This window comes from Amblyomma maculatum, chromosome 3 (assembly GCF_055883805.1).
Source record: "Amblyomma maculatum isolate TAMU_Amacu chromosome 3, ASM5588380v1, whole genome shotgun sequence".
Taxonomy (NCBI): domain Eukaryota; kingdom Metazoa; phylum Arthropoda; class Arachnida; order Ixodida; family Ixodidae; genus Amblyomma; species Amblyomma maculatum.
This window is the reverse complement of record NC_139346.1, coordinates 25,016,347-25,031,777: the sequence shown is the minus strand read 5'-3', so window position 1 is coordinate 25,031,777 and position 15,431 is coordinate 25,016,347. Positions and strand designations below refer to the sequence as shown.

At 46.2% G+C, this 15,431-nt stretch overlaps 1 pseudogene; it reads left to right on the top strand.

Annotated features, from left to right (window-relative positions):
* Positions 1-13,394: 13,394 nt before the first annotated feature.
* On the top strand, positions 13,395-14,613 carry LOC146194365 (uncharacterized; annotated as a pseudogene).
* The last annotated feature ends 818 nt before the right edge of the window (positions 14,614-15,431 follow it).

The window sequence follows — 15,431 nt, the reverse complement described above, 5'->3', positions numbered from 1 at the left end:
AACCGCGAACATTGTAGAAATACATGCGCATGGCCGGAATCCTTCGAGACACATCTCAAATCATCTGCCGCAACAAAAGAAATGATAAAGCCGCGTCTTGCGACAACGAGCATGAACAAACAAATAATACAGAAGTGGTTAGTGCGCTAGATTCACAACGATAAGTTCCGGAGGCAAGAACTGCGCCCTCAGCAACCGTGTGAAGCCCTGCCAATATTATTGAAGTTTCCGTCGAAGGTGTTCCTGTTGATGCCTTTGTTGACACTGGTACTGTGGTGTCCGTGATTAGTCGCCATATGTGCAGAAAACTTAAGCAAGTGACGACAACGCTCCCAGATATTTCGCTGCGAACAGCTAGCGCAGAACAGAGTCGACCCCTGGATGCGTGCACCGCCCGGCTCATCATACAAGGCATATCTTACGCCATTGGATCGCCCCGCCGGGGTGGCGCAGTGGTTACGGCGCTCGACTACTGTTCCCAAGGATGCGGGATCGAATCCTGGCCTCAGCGGCCGCTTTTCCCTCGCGGCAAGAAGCAAGGCGCCCATGTGCTGTACGATGTCAGTGCACGTTAAAGAACCCCGCGTGGTCGAAATTTCCGCAGTCCTCCAATATGGCGTCTCTCATAACCCGAGTTGCTTTGGGACGTTAAACACACCAATGAATTCATTGTTCCCGTCCGCTCCTCTCATGAAGTAATTTTCAGATGGGACTTTTTGTCTAAACTTCACACCATCATCGATGACGACTTTGCCCGTGCTCACATTGATTTGTTGCTACTTTGTGACACTATCGTTGAAGCAACTCTTTCTATCGCCGCGCCTATCCTCGCCGCTGACACTGGCGTCCCTGCTTTCTAGTCTGTCATTGTGCCTAGTGACGTCTGCCGCCCTCGCTGACGCTACTGTCATGTACACACCTTCTGATCGTTGTGCTTATTTAAAGGGACAGAACACTGGCCAAAATATGTCATGAGATTGTGGTGGAGATGAAAAGATCTTGCCTCATACAGTACAGATCGAGCACTACAATATCAAAGAAAAGAGGCTTTACAATTTTAATTTGCCATTGAAAACCACATAAAAACAACCGAGGCGCTATCTAGCGGAGAAACCCCAGTACTTTCAATGTAGCCCCCCACGTGACTACATGTCACCAAAATATCGCTGATTTTCGTAACGGCACATTGTTCTTTTTCCTTCGCGGAGTGCTTGCCATAATTTATTATATTTTGCGCTCTTTCCAGTGCGTGTTTAAATAAAAACCACCCCCGCTTGCGCACCGCGAGAGGTATGCTTTCAGTTTTGCCACTAGATGATGCTACAGCAGTGAAGCAATGACAGTGCCCATTAAAACTTTCGTCGACGAGGGCGTGCGTTATTGTGCCGCAACAGCGTTGAGTGCGAAACTGAAAAGGACGCTACTCTGCGCTAAAAAATCTCTGATTGCTGTCTGGCGGCGAGTGAAAGTTATATTTTTTTCGGCACGTCTTTTTTGTCGATCACCAGTCGTCATCGCGGTCGCTGCTCATGGTTTCCAGCATCGGACTACATAAAAATGAGCGCATGCATTGATCGAAAAATTCTCGGTAAAAATTTTCTACAGCGTTTCTAACAAAACCGTTATGAAATCGAACATTTTAGACATCAACCTTTCCACTGCGGCAAAAAAAAAAATAGAGACCTAAATTCCAGTGTTCTGTCCCTTTAAATAGGCATTGCTTCCGCATGCCGCGCTCACAATTTGTGGTGATACTAGCGCTCTGTACGTCGCCAACCCGTTTCCTTTTTCCGCGACTTTACTTGGAGGAGAATCGCTTAGCACTGTTGATGCCATTGATCCCGGCGACGCCTCTTCTGTTCTTGATGGCCCTAGAGCACTTCATATTACCGCTCTCATTCCTCCTATTGGACTCGACGCCATCTCACATTTTCAACCTCTCTGCCCCCTGTACCGCAGCGCGACAAGCATGCCGTCTTGCTCCAACGATAAAGCGCCTCCTTCGACTCCCACCAAACTTCGCTGGGACGTACAACAGCGGTTCGCCACTATATCGACACCGGTGTCTATCGATGGATGGATGGAATATAGGAGCGCCCCTTTGAAACGGGGAGGTAGCAGTAGCTATCATGCTCATTTTTCTCCCTATATCTTAATTATTGTTTTAGATTGGTTAACTATACTACGGTGCCCTAGTAACTATACCATCATTCTATTTATTGAATTTCGTTTCGACGTTACTAACATTATGTCACTTTTCTGCTTTTAAGCCATCAATTTTCTAGTCGTTTTTTGCTAGCTTCCACCGCCGGCTTATTCACCCGACCACTGATATCTCTAAACCCCAGAGCTTCAGGAAGAGCGACTGCACCTGCATCGACTTCTGGATGGTTACCACTACATTGGAGTATATAATATGGTCAATTGTTTCACTGGAGTTACCGCATACAGCACATGCGTCATCTTCATTGTTAAATTTCATTTTGTAGCTGCGTGTCCTGAGGCACCCTGATCTAGCTTCAAAAAGTGGGGCACTGCCTCTTGAGTTATCAAAGAAAGCTTCCTTCCTGATCTGCATTTTCCACTTTCGGTATAATTCTACACTCTGTTTCTTTTCCATCGAATTTATCCAATTTTTACCTTCCGTGTTTTTCACCTGTTGCTTAACGCTCTTTATTTCTCCGTCCTTGTGACCAGCATACTTACTGGTTAGTTTCCTAGTTCTTTTCCTCCATTGTGAGTCAACGCTTTTTAAGTACAGGTATTTAAATACTTTAGCCGCCCATCTGTTACTGTCCAATTTCCTCAGGCGTTCCTCATATAATATTTTACTATGAGCTTCCCGTACTTCGAAAGATGCCCAGCCCATATCTCCCTGTACCGCCTCATTTGTAGTTTTGCTGTGGGCACCTAGTGCTAACCGTCCAACGGATCTCTGATTTGTTTCTAATGTCAACTATACCTCTGATTTTAGGCACAAAACCGCATTTCCGAAGCCCGGGCACCATAATTCCTTTACAAATACCTCTCAAAACCTCATACCTGTTCATTATTAATATAAACAGCACGAACACGAAGACAAGGGACAAGAAACAAGAAAGCCGCAGTACAAACGCTTGTACTGTGGCTTTCTTGTTTCTTGTCCCTTGTCTTCGTGTTCGCGCTGTTTATATTAATAATGAATAAGTACCAACTCGCCCAACAAAGTATCTTGGTAACTCATACCTGTTGTATCCCCACAATACCCTATGCTTCATTATCCCGGCATTTCTGCGCCCTTTGACCTTAAGTGGTTGCTCATGCTTTCCAGTGTATGCCAATCCTTCGTTTACTCATACTTTGAGATGTTTATATTCTGCTACTCTGGGTATTTCATGGCCTTGTATTTTAAGACCCTGATCAGCGTAGCCATTGAAAATCATCAGACCCGACTTAACTGCGCTAAAACAAGCCTAGAGCATCCCCTTCGTCTCCGAAATACTTAACTATAGTTTGCAATTCTTCCTGACTCTCAGCTAGCAGCACAATATCGTCTGCATATATTAAACCGGGGAGACGTTGCTCTACCGCCTTTCCACCTAATCTATATGACAGGTTGAAACCTAGGTTACGTTCTTGTATCCCGCCGGGGTGGCGCAGTGGTTACGGCGTTCCACTACTGTTTCCAAAGGATGCGGGATCGGATCCCGGCCTCGGCGGCTGCTTTTCGATGGAGGCGAAAAGAAAGGCACCCATGTGCTGTGCGATGTCAGTGCACGTTAAAGAACCCCAGGTAGTCGAAATTTCCGGAGTCTTCCACTACGGCATCTCTCATAGCCTGAATTGCTTCGGGACGTTAAACCCTCCAAACCAACCAACCAACCTCCGTGTTCCAGGCTTATGTATAAAGCATGAACAGCAGCGGTGATAGAGGACAACCTTGTCTTAATCCTTTGCATGTATACCTTGACAGCGTCCGTACTTCTTATCTCTTCCCATGTACTTTCTACCTTGTTATATCCCGGCATATTTCCTGTAGGAACTCTTATCTCCTAACCTATACCTTCTTTTAATATGTTCCACAGGAGTTCCCTGTTTACGTTGTCGTACGCCCTGGTTATGTTCAGGAAGGCCAAATACAAAGGTCCGTTGTCAAACTCCGTTGGCAAAGCATCGCATCATCACGGACGAAAACACTCGACCGCTACGTCAAAGCCCTTACCGTGTATCGCCACGAGAACGCCAGGCCATACGCGATCAAGTTGAGGAAATGCTTCGTGATTACGTGATCCAGCTATCGAGCAGCCCTTGGGCGGCACCAGTCGTTTTGTTGAAGAAGAAAGACTGCACACTTCGCTTCTGCGTCGGATACCGCCGCTTGAATAGCATAATTAAGAAGGATGTCTACCCACTTCCCCTCATCGACGACACACTGGACCGGCTCTGCAGTGCAAGGTACTTCTCATCGATGGACCTGAAGAGCGGATATTGGCAAATTGAGGTCGACGAAAGAGATCGCTAGAAGACCGCATTCATCACAGCGGACGGCCTTTTCGAGTTCAAGGTAATGCCATTTGGCCTCTGCTCTGCACCAGCGATGTTTCAACGAGTAATGGACACTGCTGGCGGGCTATACTTGGATGATGTTGTCTTCTCGTCAAACTTTGAAGACCCCCCGAAACGGCTGCAGACAGTGTTGGAAGCCATCAAATCATAGTGACTTTACCTTAAAACCAGAGAAGTGCCACTTCGCCTACGAGGAAAGGCGGTTCCTAGGTCACATCGTTAACAAGGACGGTGTTCGGCCAGACCCGGAGAAAACAGCTGCAATCGCACAATTTCCACCGCCTGCTGACAAGAAAGCCGTGCGCAGGTTCCTTGGGCTGTGCGCTTATTATCGACGATTTGTCAGGGACTTTTCGCGCATCGCCGAACCGTTGACACATCTCACAAAGGTTGGCGTACCTATTAAATGGGAAGCGCCGCAAGAAGCCTTCGACGAACTTAAGCGCCGTCTGCAGTCCCCTCCGGTACTTGGCCACTTAGATGAAACTTAGAAAACGCCAGACCGAAATTCATACTGACGCAAGCAGTGTGGGCCTAGGAGCCGTTCTCGTCCAGAAGAGTGCCGGACAGGAAAACGTAATCGCCTATACTAGCAGGTCCCTCACAAAAGCCGAAGTCAATTACTCAACGACCGAGAAGGAGTGCCTCGCAATCATCTGGGCAACTTTTAGGTTTTGTCCATACCTCTACGGTCGACCATTCAAGATGATAAGCGACCACCACGCGCTCTGCTGGCTGGCTAACTTGAAAGACCCCTCCGGCCACCTTGCCCGATGGAGCCTTTCGACATCACAGTCGTCTACAAGTCAGGCCGCAAGCACTCCGATGCAGACTGCTTGTCACGAGCCCCCGTTTATGCGCCGGCGCGAAAGAAGACGACGATGACGCTTTTTTGGGACCCGTAGGCGCCAGCAGTTTCGCTGAACAACAGCGATGAGACCCTGAGCTGAAAGCGCTAGCCGATTACTTAGAAGAAAAGACCGCTTCCCCTTCTGCTGTGTTCAGGCTACATTTAGCATTGTTCGCGTTAAGCAATGGCCTCGTCGTGAAGAACTTCGCACCCAAAAGGACCGCGCAGCTTTTTGTTCTGCCTAAAAACCTCCGGCAGGAAATTCTGCAGGCGTTGCACGACGAGCCCACAGCAGGCCATCTCGGGTTTGCGCGCACGTTGCGGCGAATCCAGGAGAAGTACTACTGGCCGCGACTGCCTGCCGAAGAAGACATGTCGCGAGTGCCAACGACGCAGGACACCGCCGATCAGACCAGCAGGACTACTGAACCCGATTCCGCCCCCAGACCTGTCCTTCCAAAAAATTGGGATGTATCTCCTCAGCCCCTTTTCAGCTTCGTCTATGGGTAACAAGTGGATTATCGTGGCCAATGACTACTTTACCCGTTACAGCGAAGCAAAAGCACTGCCCAATGGTACCGCGGCAGAAGTTGCCAAATTTTTGTCGAACAAGTTCTCTTGCGACACGGCGCCCCGGAAGCGCTCATCACGGACAGGGGAACGGCGTTTACGGCACAGTTGATGCAAGCCATCCTGGAATACAGTCATACAAGCCATCGACGAACTGCGTACCATCCCCAGATCAATGGCCTTACGGAGCGCCTGAACAAAACAATAGCGGACATGATAGCCATGTATGTCGACGCTGAACACAAGACCTGGGACGCCATCTTACCGTACGTGATCTTCACGGCAGTCCAGGAGACGACCAGAGCGGCCCCGTTCAAGCTTGTGTACGGCAGGGAGCCCACGACGACGCTAGACGCAATGCTGCAGCACGTAACCTGCAGCGTCCAGAGGAAGCCCGACGACTCGCACGGCTGCGTATTAAAGACCAACAGCGCACCGACACCCGACGATACGACTTACGACGACGCCACGCAGAGTACAACCCAGGAGTACAACTCAGGGTTTGGACTCCAATTCGCCGCCGTGGACTAAGTGAAAAGCTGCTGCGTCGATACTTTGGGCCGTACAAAATCCTTCGCCGCGAGGGACAACTGGACTATTTATTTATTTATTTTCGACACCCTCAAGAGCCGAGGCATTACAGAGGGGAGTGGGCAAGCAAACAACGCAAGAAAAAAATTATTTTTTGTTAAAGGCGGCACAACAACGTAGTTAAAATGTAGCAACACACAGTATTCGAAAAAGTACGGAAACAACAACTGTAACAAATGCAACGCAAGAAACTGAACAAACATAGCAGAAAAAAAAAGTAATAAAAAACTAAGAAAATAACAAAGCAACAAAGAAACTAACTATTCGCATCAGATAAAAGCATCGTCATCAGAGACTGACGATAAGCAGTATAATCCTGTATACAAGCCACGGCAGCGGGAAGGTGGTTCCACTCTTTCGATGTGCGAGGAATGAAAGAATGCAAAAAAGTGTCAGTACGGCAAAAAATAGATCCAGTCTTATGTTGATGGTCGACACGAGAAGAGCGATAGGGGGGTGTAGTGATAAAACGAGAGTGCAGTAACTGGTGATGATAAATTTTATGAAAAAAGCATAGGCGTAAAAATTTTCTACGTTGTGCGAGAGACGGTAAGGAAAAGTTAGATTTCATAGCTGTGACACTCGCGGTCCGGTTAAAATTAGAAAGTATAAAACGAACTGCATTATTCTGAACAAGTTCCAGTGAAGTACAAAGCGAGACATGATGAGGGTCCAAAAGGGGGGCGGCATATTCTAATTTAGGAAGAACAAGTGTTTTATAAAGAAGTAATTTTAAGGAGACAGGTGCTTTGATGAAGTTACGACGTAAATACCCTAGCATGCGGTTAGCGCTGCTAATAATTAGTTCGATATGCGGTTTCCAGGATAATGACGAACTGATGATAACACCCAAGTACCGGTATGATGTTACAGGTGCAATCTGAATATTATCCAAAGCGTAAGCGGAGGTAGTAGTATTTTGTCTGGAAACTCTCATTAAAGCACACTTGCGAGGGTTTAGTTGCATTTGCCATTTTTTACACCAAAGAGAAATGTTATCGAGATCAGTCTGAAGGTAGTGTTTGTCGTCTTCGGTGCAAATTTCACGATATAAAACACAGTCATCTGCGTATAAGTGTATGTTAGAAGAAACGCAATTAGGCAAGTCATTGATGTATATCAAAAAAAGAAGTGGGCCTAGTACAGAACCTTGGGGGACACCTGATGTTACTTCAGTTAAAGGGGAATCGTAGTCATTAAGCGTTACATATTGTGAACGATTAGCAAGAAAACATTCAAGCCAGGCTAAAACATTATGATCTAGGTTTAGAGCAGAAAGCTTAAGCATGAGTAGTTTGTGGTTCACCTTATCAAATGCCTTTGAAAAATCTAGAAATATGCAGTCGGCCTGTGAATTTTTATCGATAATTACATGCAGGGAATGTGAGAAGAGAAGGAGTTGCGTTTCACAAGAATAAGTTCGCCGGAAACCATGCTGGGCCGAAGTAAAAAATGAGTTTGATTCCAGGAAGTTGAATATGTTAGAATAGAGAATATGTTCCATTAGTTTGCAGGGAATGCTTGTTAGTGAAATGGGTCTGTAGTTCAAAGGTGAATATTTGTTACCTGATTTGTGTAAGGGAACCACCTTCCCTACTTTCCAGTCCGAGGGCAGCGTTTCATTCTGCAATGACTGCTGAAAAATTTTTGCTAAATAAAGGGATGAGTATATCTTAGTTTGTTTCAAGAACTTTGAATTAATGCCGTCGACACCACACGATGAAGAAATTTTTAATGAATCTATTATTTTCCCAATACCACCAGAATCAATTATAATAGGAAACATACAGCAAAAGTTATTGCGCGGCACAGTGCATGTCGTAATCATATTAGACGGGATAAAACTGAGTGAAAATACTTTGTTAAGCACAACGGGGCATTCTGCTGGGTGGAGAGGCTCACCAGAGTCGTCCTGAAGTGAAATCGCATTATTCTTAGAAGGGTTGACAACATTCCAGAATTTCTTTGGGTTACTTGATAGCATGTTTGGCAAAGTGGTATTAAAAAAGTAAATTTTTTGTGCCATGTACAGCTTTCGTGTAATCGGCTTCTGCTGCAAAATAGGCTTCCCAGCGGTCACTTCGGTTACTTGCTTTTGCGGAACGAAAAAGGCGTTTCTTTTTATTCAAGAGACGTTTAAGTGTTCGGTTAAACCATGGAGTATTAGTATTAGATGAGATGCGTCGAACAGGCACATGTTCCTCGGTGAGTTCCTGCACTTTTATCTTGAATAATTCCCAGTTATCCTGTACGCTACGTAGTTCGAAGCCTTCCAGATATGTGTCTAAATACCTGCCTAGTTTTTTGTTGATAACATTGAAGTTTGCTTTACTGTAGTCACGAATGACTTTCTGGCGCGAAACGGCCCGTGGAGATGAAACTGTTATCTCGAAGTGCAGCATGGAATGATCACTTATACCTGGAAGACATATAATGGGAGATACAAGTTCCGGATGGGTCGTTAGGATCAAATCTAGCGTGTTAGCCGAATCTGCTGTTTGTCTGGTTGGTGAAGTGACAAGTTGAGTTAAATGAAAGCACGCACATAGATCTAAAAATTGCTGACGAAGTCATTCCCGACGGTACGACAACATCACAACGGCGACGCGCGCGCCCAGAAATCGTACATGTTGTTCGTCTGAAACCTTAATACGCGCGTTAAAGAATCCGTTGTGTGTAAACTTTGTAATGTTTCTATTTAAGTTGCTTTGATTATTTTAGAACATCGAGGCGATGTTTTTTAAGGGGGGAGTAATACCGCGAAACCTTCAAAACTGTATTTGTTGTTTTTTAACAGCCGCCGGCATGCGGGCTTATCACTGTGATCCTGGCACGCGTATCAATTCTGTTTCCCGTGTTTGTTCATGCTCGTTGTCGCGATACGATGCGTTATCATTTTCTTTGTCGCGAAAGATGCGCCGAGATCTGTCTCGAAGATTCCGATCACTTGCGTATGTTCCTGCAATGTTCCAGGTTGTGCTAGTAGCAGTTTGCGACGTTATCTACATTGTTCTGAGCAGCCTTTGAATTGAGCGTTGACGAGTGCGACGGGCATTCTTTGTTCGACGATCGACGAGCGCGTTTGTTGCTATCGCCGCCGCCGAGTTGCTTAGTTCTTTTGCGGGCGCGAGTCAGCCCAATAAAGAGTTAATTTCAATACCATCAAGCCTGTGTCTTCTTTTGATGCCAACGGCCTTGTAACCACTACGTGACAATATGATATGATTAACAATCTTTGTAATTCTATTGACTCGCAATAAGACAGCGCAGATGATTTCATATTATATCGGCAAATATCTAACCCCTCTTATGTACTACACACTCTTCAATCGGATAACATTTTCGCTTTGTGCAATGCCTAGTATAGGAGTCTTCATGCACCTATTTTCTTATTGACTGGACTTTAACGTATGTCTCTGATTATAAGCTCCTTGGCGTATAGATTGATAATAACCTCACATGGGAAACGCATGTCGAACATCTTACTACTAACCGAACGCTTGGCTTCCCTTGCTCCAATGACCCTGAAAGTACTGCTATACAAGTATCTTGTACATCCGAAACTTAGTACGCCTATTTTGCTTGGGATTCCGCCATAAATCACTCATACAAGCCATCGAATCCATCCGAAATTTCTCTGCTCTTTTCATTCTGTCCAATTATTCTCGCTTTACCAGCATAACACTTATGAAAAAAAAAAACATTAAACCTTCCTTATCTTTCTTTACGCCGTGAAATTTCTTTATCTCTTTTTCACATTTATTTTAGCAATAAAAATCAGAAGCAATCAATTTTTATTACTCCTACTTATCTTTCATTCCGGATTTACCGCATATTCAAATTTGGCGCCAAGCTGTAAAACTAATCTTGATTTTGAATCTTTTGTTTCAATGACAGCACAGACTAAAACCACTTTCCCGCCTCCTTCGTGTCCATCACCGTACCAGAAGGCTTCAAATCTGCCGTATTTCATCATCTTCATTAACTTGCCTAGTACACATACTCTATCTTTTTTTTTACAATCCACTCCTCTCTAACACCGAACAGCCCTGATAGGAAATAAATGAAATGAAAACATATTGGATAGGGGGGGGGGGGGGGGGGGGGAACTACGCTAAGCTTTGTTTGTTGCTGCCAACAGCGGCAGGCATGCGGCCTTATCAGTTTATTTGTAACAAGAATAATAATCTAAGCAGTGGCACGAATGTTTTGTTCTGTTCGTGCATACTCAAAGCCGCAGGGCACGGCTTATCATTTTCCTCGTCGTCCATGATGCGCCGAGACGTGTCTCGAATGATTGCATCCACTCGCTTCTGCGTACACATTGTTCCAGGGGCCCTATTCTCGACACACATGGCCGCCGTTGGGTGCCATATGTTTTTCTCTGATGGGTTCTCAGAATTAGTCACGTGTTTCAAATTTGTTGCGCGAAATTTCGATGTTTCGAAATGACGTCTGGTCATCGCGCCGTGCACGGCTTTTATTGGCCGAAGGTGCGATCGACCATTGACAAATATGTGGCCAGTTGTACACACTGTCAATTCTACAAAAACCTTACAGTTGCTCCCACTGGGCTGTTGCACCCTGCGCCACCTCCCAGCGTGGAGCAAGTTGGCATCGATCATGCTGGGTCCATTTCCAGTCTTCCTTTGGCTACCGCTGTATTGTCGTTTGCGCCGATTATCTTACTCGGTTCTGTGAAACGGCGGCTATCTCATCAGCTACAGCCCATCAAGTTTCGCAGTTTCTGTTCCGCTCAGTTATCTTACGCCATGGACCACCACGGGTTCTGATAAGTGACGTGGGCCGTCAGTTCACGGCGGATGTTCTCGAGGAGCTCCTGAGTCTATATGCAACGAATTTTCATCCCTCCACACCTTATCACCCGCCAACGAACGGTTTGACAGAGCACATAAACAGGACGTTGACAAATATGATTTCAATGTATACGTAGCATGCGGACACCACCCTGCCTTTTGCCACATATGCCTTCAATAAAGCCACTCATGAGACTACGGGTTATAGCCCTTTCTTCTGTACGCCCGGCCACCACCCTGGACATCATATTGCCGTTCTCCCTATAAAAATCGCTGAAACCCTATGTCTCGCAGAAGAAGCTCGGCGAGTGGCGCGCCTGCGGATCACTGCTTCGCAGGACCGCTCCAAGGAATGCTGCGATAAACGCAGTCGGCACGTTACCTACGCTCCGGGCGATGCTGTCAGGCTTTGGCGACCGCTACGAAGGCGTGGCCTTAACCAGAAATTGTTGGCTCACTACGGTGGACCTTACGTGATCATTAACTGCATCAGTGATGTGACCTACGAGCTTGCACGCGCCTCACTACAACAGGCCGTCGTTCGAAAAAGACTGATCACATGTTGCGCGCTTGAAGCCCTGCCACTCTCGTGAGACCTCGTAACTCTCCAGGCGGGCTTCGGCTGCGCAGGCGGGAAATATAACGAGCTGAAAAGATGAAGATGCGCTAGGGAAGAAGGACGAAGTGGCGCGCGCGAGACGACTGACTGCTGACACGGTGTTCCCGACGCCCCGTTTTCCACGAAGGCTTTCAGCGTAACGATATTAGTATTGTAGTCTGGCAGATAATACTGGACCTTATTATTATATTTATGAAATTCGGGCGCCCTAGACGCATTCCTTATTTCGAAATAAATGGTTGAAGTTGACACCGCGAAGCTCCTCCCACGGTCACCCACGGGCATGGAGGAAGAAAACAACTGAGGAGAGGCCCTTGCCATTCCCAATGCATTGGAGAAAGTGTGGCGGAAGTGACGTCAAAATTTAGGGTTAGCCAAGTCGGGCCATTAGCAACGGCATCGCTGTTGCTATGAAAACTCGAGCCACTAGCAACAGCGTTGCTAAGGGCCCGAGGTACGTGAGCGTCGCGGAGATAGAAAATGTGGAGGATAAAGGAGGAGAGACATTGCAGAGTCCGGTTGTAGTGTTCTAGAAGGCTTTGTAGTGGCAAGAGCGGGGCGCGTTTCGCTGGGAGGCGCTGAGGCAAAAAAAAAAAAAAAGAGCGGTTGGCCGCGCGCGGCGCTGCCGTCGAATACTAATATCCGATCAGATCAAGGTATCCGGCCAGAAGGGGAAAGCAAATAGAACATACACGACTAATGATGTCAGAAAAGTTTAAAGAACAAAGAATCGTCGTGGGTGCCTTAGTAGAGGAGGATAGACCTGTTAGTGCAATTGTTTCAATTGGACAAAGAGAGTGGGAAAGAGCCGAGAAGAGAGTATCAAGTAGCACATCAGCAAGCCCACATGGTATCCCTATTATGTTATTAAAGGCATTGGGCCCAAAGTCTAAGGAAACGTTAAGAGAGGTGGTGAGCAAAATGTTAATTGATGGCAAAGTTCCTGATGAATGGACACTAAGTAGGATGAGCATGATATATAAGGGAAAGGGAGACAAAGCTGACATAGGCAACTACCGTCCCATAACAGTAACATCAGTGGTCTACAGCTAGGGTGGTGATGCCGATTATAAAGGACAGACTGCAGGCATGGGTAGAGAGCAGCAGAATGGTTTCCGGAAACAAAGGAGGTTAGAGGACAATTTGTTCTCATTGACACAGTGTATTGAGGCAGCAGAAAAGAAACACAGACCCCTATGGCTAGCTTTTCTGGATATCAAAGGAGCCTATGACAGTGAACTTCAAGAAGACTTATGGAGAATTCTGGATGTGTTAGGTGTGGAAAGTGGAGTAACCAGTCTTTTAAAAGATATTTATAAGGATAACCAGGTGCTAATAAAATGGAAAAAAAAGGTGTTGAAGCCTGTAGAGGTAAAGCGGGGGCTTAGACAAGCATGTCCCGTCCCCTATGTTGTTCATGCTGTACCTGCAAGGATTAGGGGCTAAACTAGAGGGAAGTGGACTTGGCTTCAACCTTTCCTTACTCAAGCAAGGAGAATTTATCCAAGTCATTACCAGGACTGATGTATGCAGATGATATAGTACTGATGGCTGACAACAAGGTAGATTTGCAGGAGTTGATGGATATCTGCAGTATAGAGGGAGATAAGTTAGATCTGCCGTTTAGCAAAGAAAAATCGGCAGTCATAATTTTTATGCATAATGAGGCCGGCGAACATAAGATACAGGAGGACATGCTGGAAGTAGTGGATAAGTACAAGTATCTTGGGGTGTGGATAAATAATGGAGCTGAATATCTAACGGAGCATGGAAAATATTTGGCAGCTAAGGGAAGCAGAAACGCAGCCGTCATGAAAAACAAGGCACTGTGGAATTACAATAGGTATGAAGTGGTGCGAGGGATTTGGAAAGGGGTGATGGCTCCTAGTCAAACTTTTGCCAATGCAGTCCTGTGTATGAGATGAGAGGTCCGAACACGGTTGGAAATTAAGCAGCGCGGGGTGGGTAGGCTTGCTTTGGGAGCTCATGGGAATACGCCAAACCAAGGTGTGCAGGGTGACCTGGGATGGTCTTCTTTTGAGAGCAGAGAAGCTGGCAGCAAGATAGCATCTGAGCAACGATTGAGAAAAATGGGAGAAAAGCGGTGGGCTAGAAAAGTCTTCAGCTACCTCTACATGAGGAATGTTGACACAAGATGGAGAAAGCGCACAAGAAAATGGGCAAGCAAATATTTGGACAGCAGTAGGGGGACCAGCCAGGAATAATCAATTAAGAAAAAGGTTAAAGAAACAGAGAGGGGTCTGTGGAAAACAGGGATAGAGACCAAATCAGCATTGGAAATCTACAGAACTTTCAAGCCGGAAATAGCCAAAGAAAACATTTACGATAATTCTAGGGGCAGCTCATTGTTGTTCGAGGCTAGGACAGGAGTATTGCGGACTAAGACGTACCGAGTCAAGTACCAGGAGATAGACACGCTGTGCAGGGTGAGTGCGGAGGATGAGGAAATGGCTGAACACTTAATAATTTTCTGTAAAGGGCTCTGTCATATAGTTTAAGGCAATGGGGCAGATTTAGCCAAAGCATTGGGGTTTAAGGATAATGGAGGAAAAATTGACTTTAAAAGGGTGCAAATAACCAAACGAAGATTAGGTGGCTGAAAGCAAGGCAAGAATAGGTCCAAACTCTATTACTACTCATGGCTAGGTGGCTTGTGACGCCGCCGCCCGATTCAGAGTTCAGCCTTACCCATCCATCCATCCGGAGGAGAAAAGTTGGCTGTCTGCTTCGCTGCGCGGCGTAGGAGGGAGGCGCATCGCAGTCAGTTCGAGCGCCGCTGTTGGAAAAAGAAGCGACGAAATCGGCTGGTGGTCGTGTTGAGGTGCTAAAAAAAAGGGAATATGCATGGGGGGAGAACACACAGGCTTTTCAGGCTAGTTTTTCCGATTTCTCGCGCTTTGCTATCTGGTAAATAAGCGAGTTGAAAATCAGAGCTCGTACGTGTGATCTACGGCCTTGTGTCTGCTCGTCCTGGGCTAATTTCCCACGATAAAACTGACTATAGATTGCTTTACATCGTGTATTTCTGTGCAATACTGGGCTCATAGGCATGTTTCCTTTTTTATTCGTTCACATTAGCGCTTCCTGCGATAGAAAACAAGAAAAAAAGCAAGTAAATTGGCTTTTCTGATCCCTCGGAATCACCGAGTACGAGGATGGCATTTTATGTGATAAAGTTGTACCGTTGTACATTTAAGTTTAGTCGCTCCACGTAGGTCGTTCGCACCTGACATATCTTTAATGCGTTAATTCCGGGTTGTTTGCCTGTGCCCGTCAGGGCTTAAATCTAACCCAGGGCTCAGGGGTCTGAGACCCCCACCAGTATTTGACAAGGGTCTGAGGCCTTCCGCGCTCGAACTTATATATAAGGACTGCATGAATATAAAGGAGGCAATACTTTTGTATCTTGTTGTCAGTG